Source organism: Lotus japonicus, chromosome 3, assembly GCF_012489685.1.
Source record: "Lotus japonicus ecotype B-129 chromosome 3, LjGifu_v1.2".
Classification (NCBI taxonomy): Eukaryota; Viridiplantae; Streptophyta; class Magnoliopsida; order Fabales; family Fabaceae; genus Lotus; species Lotus japonicus.
Window position 1 is genome coordinate 35,786,486 of NC_080043.1, and position 7,972 is coordinate 35,794,457.

Sequence of the window (7,972 nt, forward strand, 5' to 3'; positions counted from 1 at the left end):
CTTTTTTTTTGGTGCTTCGGAAAATTTAATCCATATAATCTTTGTTAAGACATGGTTGATTTAATATAAGATTTTATTAATTTTAATTTTGAGGGCATTTTTTACTTAATAAAAAAATTTTGGGGGTCTTTTTTACTTAGTAGAGAAAATTGTTTTGGGGGGCCTAAAGCCCTAGCTTGGATGACTTTGGCCTTAGACTGGCCCTCCGACCCTGCTCATTATGATCTTGGTCGACTCAAATGGTGACTGTCGAGTTGGCCGACCAAATGCAAAACTTCACTTATCCACCTAACTAAGTCAACACAAAACTAAGTTGTTAGAATTGTGGGCAAGTATGTGAATTGTGAACAAGTTCGTCTAAGCGGACTCAACGTCTAGTGTTCTTTCTGAAATCTGAATTGCTTCTCTTGTCATATTCGGTGGCGATACTCTGCCGTGGCTTGGCCTGAGAAAATGGTGGTGCTGGTCTCGAGCATATGGGAGTACATATAGAGGACACTTCAACACTTAAGTCAATCAATGCGCAAAGAGAGAATCCATGAACTCAATAGAATCTATATGTAGTAGGGGTGAGAATAGGCCAGACCGTTCGTAGGGACCTATGGCCTAGCCTACCACATGCTCAGGTCATGCCAGGCCAAATTAGTAAATAGACAAGGCTTAGACTTTTTGAAAAGCCTATTTAGTTAAAAAGGTCAGGTTCAGGCCATTCAACAAGCCTTGTAAGCCTTATAGGCTAGCCTATTTAAGTAAATATTATTAGTATTTTTTTCGTACATTATAAATATGATGAGTTTAAATATACTTTACCATTGATGATGCCTATATATTAGAAATTTATCATAATATCTTAATATTGTATACTTATTAACATTTTTATATATTTAAGTAAATTGACTTATATAATGGTTGAAAGTTATAAGTCTATTTGGAAATAGATATAGGACGTATTTAAATACCTTAATATGAAGTGTGATTTTAAATTGGTTCTCCTACTCTAAGAAACCAACATAATCTCGTTTAGTTTCATCTCGACCTAGTATCTTATAATATTACAAGTCTGATTGTTGAAAAAAATATTTTAGTATAATTTAACTTGTTAGCTTATAAGTTTGATAACTTCTTTACAGACAAGTTTGTGAGCAAACGTAAAACTTTTGTTGTGAAACATGCATTTAAATAGGCTACCAGGTCAAGTCATGTTTTCGGGAAAGCCAGACTAGCCTTGAAAAAAAGCTTTTAACAGGGCACAGGTCAGACTCAGACCTTAAGATTGTTAAACAGACTAGACCTATTTAAGCAAAGTCTACCGGAGTCCAACCTATTCTCAACCCTAGTTGGAGATACCATGTGTTTTTTTAACTTTTTCGTGGTAAGCTAGCAAGACACCACTTTTTACTATTATTTAATTAGGACCTTAACCTTATGCATATATTATAATGGTTTAAATTTTTCTCTCCCATCATTCCTTGTAAAAATTTAAAACCAATGATTTTGTTTTCAAAATTATGTAACATACTAAAATTTAATAGATCGACTTTGTTCCATATTTAAATCATGAAGTTAGAGACGCATAATTTTCAATCACAAACAGAAACAGTGAATGTCAAATTGCCAATTGCCATGCTTACTTCATCCTTACCAACTCCACCGTCTTGAACTTAAAATAAAATCAAGGGCTGCATCATGAGGGAAATCGTGGGCTTAAAAATTGGTTTAGATAGTACAATTACGTCATTTTCTTTCCGCAATATTACTTTTATCTTCAAACAAGTGATCAATTCCTTGCAAAGCCCCTTATAAGCAAAAACCAATAACTGCGTGCGTGCGCCTTAGTTTTGTTTGTGGGAGGAGTTAGGTGAACATGGAGGAATAGGCCTCCGTGGTCCCAAATCTAAGGCTGCTTATATTTTGCCATTCGAAAACGATTGGTAAACACATGTAAATTGCGGTAATTTTTATAACCTCATAAATTGCAGATTTTTTACAATTTGTGATGGTTAAAATCACCATAAGTTACAAGTATTAACTTGTATCAACATATTGAAAATGATATCATTGTGTCGCGACCTTTTCCTTTTCATCCTTGTAAAATTTTAATTTTAATTTCTAACATATTCCATACACTCTTTTTTATGATAAATAGGAAAGAGAATCTCTTTTTAATATCAATAAAAAATATGTATAAATACAATAATATAAATAGATGTAATTTGAAAAAAAGGATTTAATGACAGAATTTGTGTTTGAAAATTTGTCACCTGATTTTTCATTTTTCACATCAGAGTCAGAGATACATAATTCTAAAAGAAGAAAGTTTAACAGAAGAATTCTAATATAATGGATATACTTTGACCCTGAGCTAATATTAGGCATGTAGGTAACATTAAGTTTTGATGTGTATCTTTCGCATACGTCAACGCCATTTTCCCCCCTGTCAGTCAGTTTCCAACTGCAAAGAATAGGATGTTGATTTTATCCACAGAAATTATTGGTGGATACGTCAATGGTCTCACTCTCAACTAGTGTCTCAGGTTAAAAATTAAAAAAAAAAAAAGTGACTATGTAATTAATTTTTAATTAATTTTGATATAATGTTAGAGCAAAACTGTCAAGCTTGTATAAAAAAAAAACTGTGAAGCTTCCACTGGTCCAAGTTTTAAAGGATAAATTCCAGTGCTTCGCGGAACATCATCTTAGGATAGATCTCTATCCTGATCGCGACACTTGACAGAGATAGAAACAACAGCCATTTGATCTTTGCGTGTCCAGTACTATTTTTTCCTGATTTTCCTGGAATTAACACAAATAAAAATAAGATAAAAATCTAGAAATAAACAACCTAAATCCTAACCAAATCTATAATTCAAAAAGTCCTAATTAAAGATAGATAAAAACTACTAAAATCTAGCAAATTAAAATAAAAACTCATAAAATCCTAAAATAAATAAAAATCCGAAAATTATATAAAAATACCCTAAAAACTAATTAAAAATCGGAAAATAAAATAAAAGACCCACAAAAATACTTATATCCGTGAGTCAACATATACAAGCAACAATAAGGACTCACAAAAACAAACCCTAGCTAAAAAGACAAAAGCTCGCTCAAAGATACAACACCCAATCCACACTCGAGCAGCTAGAAGGTCAAAGGAAGAGTCAAAGCATCAAGGCACACTATGCAAAGCAAATGAATAACATATCTACTCAACAGTCTGAACAGAATAATGATCAAAACTTCAACGCACACCATGGATAAGCTAAGGATGATCAAAGCTATAAGGAAAGCTACACTAGCAAGGAAATATTATATCTGCCACATCGTCTATGCAAAGGAAGAATCAGAAGCTGAAGAAGATGACGATACAAGAAGAGTCAAATCATCAAAGATCGTCTTCATAAGGAGAAGCAAAAGCGTCAAGCATCTACACAACAAGTATCAAGCTTCAGAACTACATATGTGAAAGATCAAGTCCAAGCTATTGGATCGTCTGAGAAGACTGTACTCAATGACTACTACATCGTCTATCTCAAGGCTAATCAAAGGAAGCAATGTTCAGAAAAAAAGTGCCATATTCAAATGGAAATATCTCTGACATTCCCGAGGAGAAAGTCAAGTGATGTGCATCACATGATACTCTACAAAGCACGGTGACCAAGGAAACAAGTACAACCATGTCAACATCAAAAGTTTCCTCTTTCTCTCTCACACACAAGGAATGAAGAAATGGAATAAAGCTCATTGTCTAAGCCTACAAACATCTACTCCAATTCAGGCAACACAAGAAAATCCATTTCGAAAGAAGAAGAAGAACTTGGTCAAAGCTGAAAGCCTCAATTACTGAATGACTAACTGAAAAAGAAATGAAGCCTTGCTGAACTGATAGATCATCTAAAGAGAAAAACGAATGAGGCAAAGAAGCATTATCTACAAAGATTAAAAGAATGATGAAAATAGAACGTCTGAAGAAATCAACATCTATCATGTAGTGAAGTCTGCAGCTTTAGAAGAAAAGAAAGGAGAACAAGCTTCACAGTCAAATCATCTGAAAGAAAGCAGAATGACTGAAGTATGATTCATCATCTGAAGAACGATGAAGGAAAGATCGTCTGAAGAAAGATGAAGATGATAGAAGCAGAAGATCATCTAAGGAATCAAGCTCTCACTCAAGCAAGCTACAAAGTCAAATCAAGTACACTTCCTGTTGAAGAAAAAGCCAAGAAAGCTTTGTGCAGAAGTCTCAAGATGAAAATCCAAGATCTGACACAATGCTATGATGAAGAGAAAAGGTACAGTGGTGTCACTATCAAATTTCCATATCTCTACACCATTTGATAGAAACTCAAACCTATGTTGTAAGACCAAGATTTGGTTCTGTGTACATCTCTAATTTGATGATAACAAGTATATATTTTGACTATGGATAACTTTGGTACTCTAACATTTGTCTTTTGTGTATTTGACAAACAGGTTCTGATTCTGAATGAAAGGGGTTTTCATCAGAAGTCAAAGACCAAAGTGTTGACCACCAAACCACTTCTGCACTCACTACGTTATGTTGAACGGTAGTTAATGCTTCAGATGTTCTGTAGATTAAAGCTCTGGTAAGGGTTCTGAAGAATCAAGTACTGAAGACTCTGAAGACCAGGAGTTCTTGAGTGAACGGTCAAAGACTCTGAAGACTTGAAGATTCTGAAGACCTAAGAAAGCTGGCTCTGAAGACCAAGTGCTTTTATTCTGAAGACCAGAAGTTCTGAAGTGAACGGTCCAGAAGCTGAAGACTTGAAGCTCTGAAGATCCAAGCATCCTCGTGACTCTGACTAGAAGCTTCATAAGTTCACATTTGAAGCGCGCCTCTGAAGATCAGAAGTCAACTGTAAAGGACAAAAGGTCACTATCAAACAGTACAGTTGCAGTGTACTATTCTGACCAGTCTACCTACGAGGATCAACCTTGTACTTTTTGGAAATTCCAAAAGTACCCTCCAACGGACAGATTCTCTCAACAGAAAAATCACTTTGTGCTTGGAGTATTTAAAGGCTGAAGAAAGGAAGAAAAAGCTAAGACACTGAATTGCAATACAACCTTCATTCAAGGGAAAATCTCTTAGCAATCTTTTTCTTCATTGTTCTTACTTTGTTTACACTTAGCTTGTTTAGAAGCAAATCTCTTGTAAACACAACCTTCAATCTCTTGATTGTATTTCCTTAAGGGACCGGTAAGGTCAGTAGCCTTGAGAAGACTAAGAATTGTGTGTCTTGGTGTTGCTAGTTCTTATGACTGTTAGTCACTGAGCAAGGTGTGCTTGTGCATTTGTAACGACCTTTGATTAGTGGATTACCTTCATTCGACGAAGGAAGAAATCACCTTAACGGGTGGACTGGATTTGTTCAAGTGAACCAGGATAAAATCCTTGTGTGTTTCTCTCTTAACTCTTTACTCTTCTACCTTTGAAACCGAGAGTTTACGTGAACTTAAAAAGGAACCACTTTTACTTCAAAACCCTATTAACCCCCCCCTTCTAGTGTTTTTCATACCTTCATATGCTACCTGCTAGATGACATATTACATCTTTACGACAAAGAGTCTCCATCAAATAGAACCACGCTCTGACGCAAGTACATTTTGTACCGTTTGATCCAACAGCTAGTAGCTCTGTGAAGAACACGCTCCAATGGGCCGCAACGGCTATCATGCATCTCAAAGAAGATTCAGAAGTATAAAGGGAAGAAGTGAAAACTTGAAGAAGTAGCGCTTATGCTAAAAAAAATTGAGTTTCTATGCTCAAATCACTTAAGCGTGAAAAGAAGCCTCATTGCTCATGACTCGAAGATGATCATCAATATCATCTGCTTCTACATGTATACTAGTTTCTGTTTAGAGTTGTTCTCTACCAGGGAGATCTGACGTAAGAGACTGACAGACAGTAAACCCTAGCAGAGTACTAAAAATATCATAAAAGGAATATTCTCATTAAATGTTCAAAAGGTACTTTTTACAAGGTGTTGACATCTCATTTTATAGAGGGAGTGATCATGATGTGGACTTTCACTGTACTTGGGCCTGACAACCGGGCTCAAGCCTCTATACATATAAGACAAATCTAAAGGAATCTTCCAGCTGGCGTGTGGGCCTGTCCAAAGGAAGGGCGGGATTCGATGTTGTTCCGTAAATCCCGCCATGGCTGCTTTCGTTCATCTAAATGCTCGATTTGGGCGGGAATAAGGGATTCTTATGTCCCGCCCAGTCCACATGCCCCCAAGACATGAGGCTCAGGTAAGTTGAGTCGAAATGTCTTTATATGCTACTTCATCGCCTGCTTTTATCATTTACTTTGTGCTTCTGGTAATTGTGTCGCCGTTCCTCACGGTTGTGATATGTCGCCGCGTTTCCGTTTGTGGATATGTCGCCATTTCCGTGATATAACGCCACAGTTATGTTACTCATTACCACGCCATCTTTATTTTGTTGATGCATCGCCCTTTGTCACAACCGTCCATCACGTCTTTTCAACTGACATACGTGACCCTTGTTTTCCGGGATTTTTATCATCATTTGCCATGAATGCAGTTTCCGGGTGTGCGTCTCGAGGAATTACGTCTTTTCACTCCATACCTTTTCAAATTTCAAATCCCACGACTCTTCACGATCTTCCCCACTCATTCTCTCTCCTCTTTCTTCCTCTATAAAAACCCCTTTTCACATTTCACTTTTCACTTTTCACTTTCCTGCAACTTTATCTCTGAAACTTTCTCTGAAATTCTTGCCTTCTCCTTTTCTAACTCCGGTGAATCTTCGCTCACTCCGCCCGTCGTCATTGCGCGGTGTTCTCCCATAGCAGACGTCCTACTTACCCAATCCTCCACCGCTTCCTCCGGTTAGTTCTTTCTCTTTCTTGGAACTGTTCATCTTCCTCTTTTATCCTTTTTGAATCTGTTCATCTTCTTTCTTCTTTTTATGAAATTACCCAGTATGTCGTTAAAAGATATTAGCATTTCTTCCCTGGAACTCTCTTCTCCCTCTACAGAGGGAGAAATTTCTATCCCTACTGTTATTGAAATTCAATCCTCTCCTTCAACTCACGAGGATTCCGGGCCCACCGGCTCTATAGATTATGTTCTCTCTTCTAACGAAGATTTATCTTCACCCGAATGGCGTACAAACGTACACTTGGTTGAAGATAAATGTCAATGGCGCTCTATCTGGGGCAGCATTGGGAGCATCAACTCGCTTCGAATATCTGCCCAAGGGTTTTCGAAGATAAATCCCGCCACTTCTAATAATGAAGATCATAAGTTGAATGTTCTTCCATGTGGCGAGGATGATTGTGTCCTTTTACGTAAAGAGTCATCTGATGAGTCGCCCGATTTCTTTTTTGTTTATGGTTATTTTTTCCTAGACTTAAATATTAAACTTCCTTTCTCGCCTTTTATATGTCACGTTCTATCCTTTCTGAACGTGGCGCCTTGTCAACTCCAGCCTAATGCCTGGGGTTTTATTCGTTGCTTTGAAATTCTTTGCGAACATTTGAGCTTTACTCCCACCTACCCCTTGTTCTTCCTTTTCTACAAGTCAGTCACCACGAAACCTACATCCGTGAAGTGGGTTCCCCTCTTAGCCCGCAAGAAAATGAGCCGATTCACCGCCCTTAAGAGCCATTACAAAGTGTGGCAGAAAAAATACTTCAAAGTTATGGAGTCGCCTGAAATAAAGAACTTGTTTCGAGACTCCGACAATAATCCTCTTTTCCCCTTTTACTGGACAAAAAATCCTCGCCGAAAAATCTCCGTTTCATATGACGCCTTGGATGATTCTGAACAAGGGGTCGCCGATTACCTTCGCACACTACCAGTAATTTCTGGTCATGACTTGATTGAGGCGTCAAAATCCGGCACCTTAAATCAATTTTTTAGTAAGTTTATAATCTTCGCACCTAACTTGCCTTTCCTTTTATTCATGTGTCTTGTCT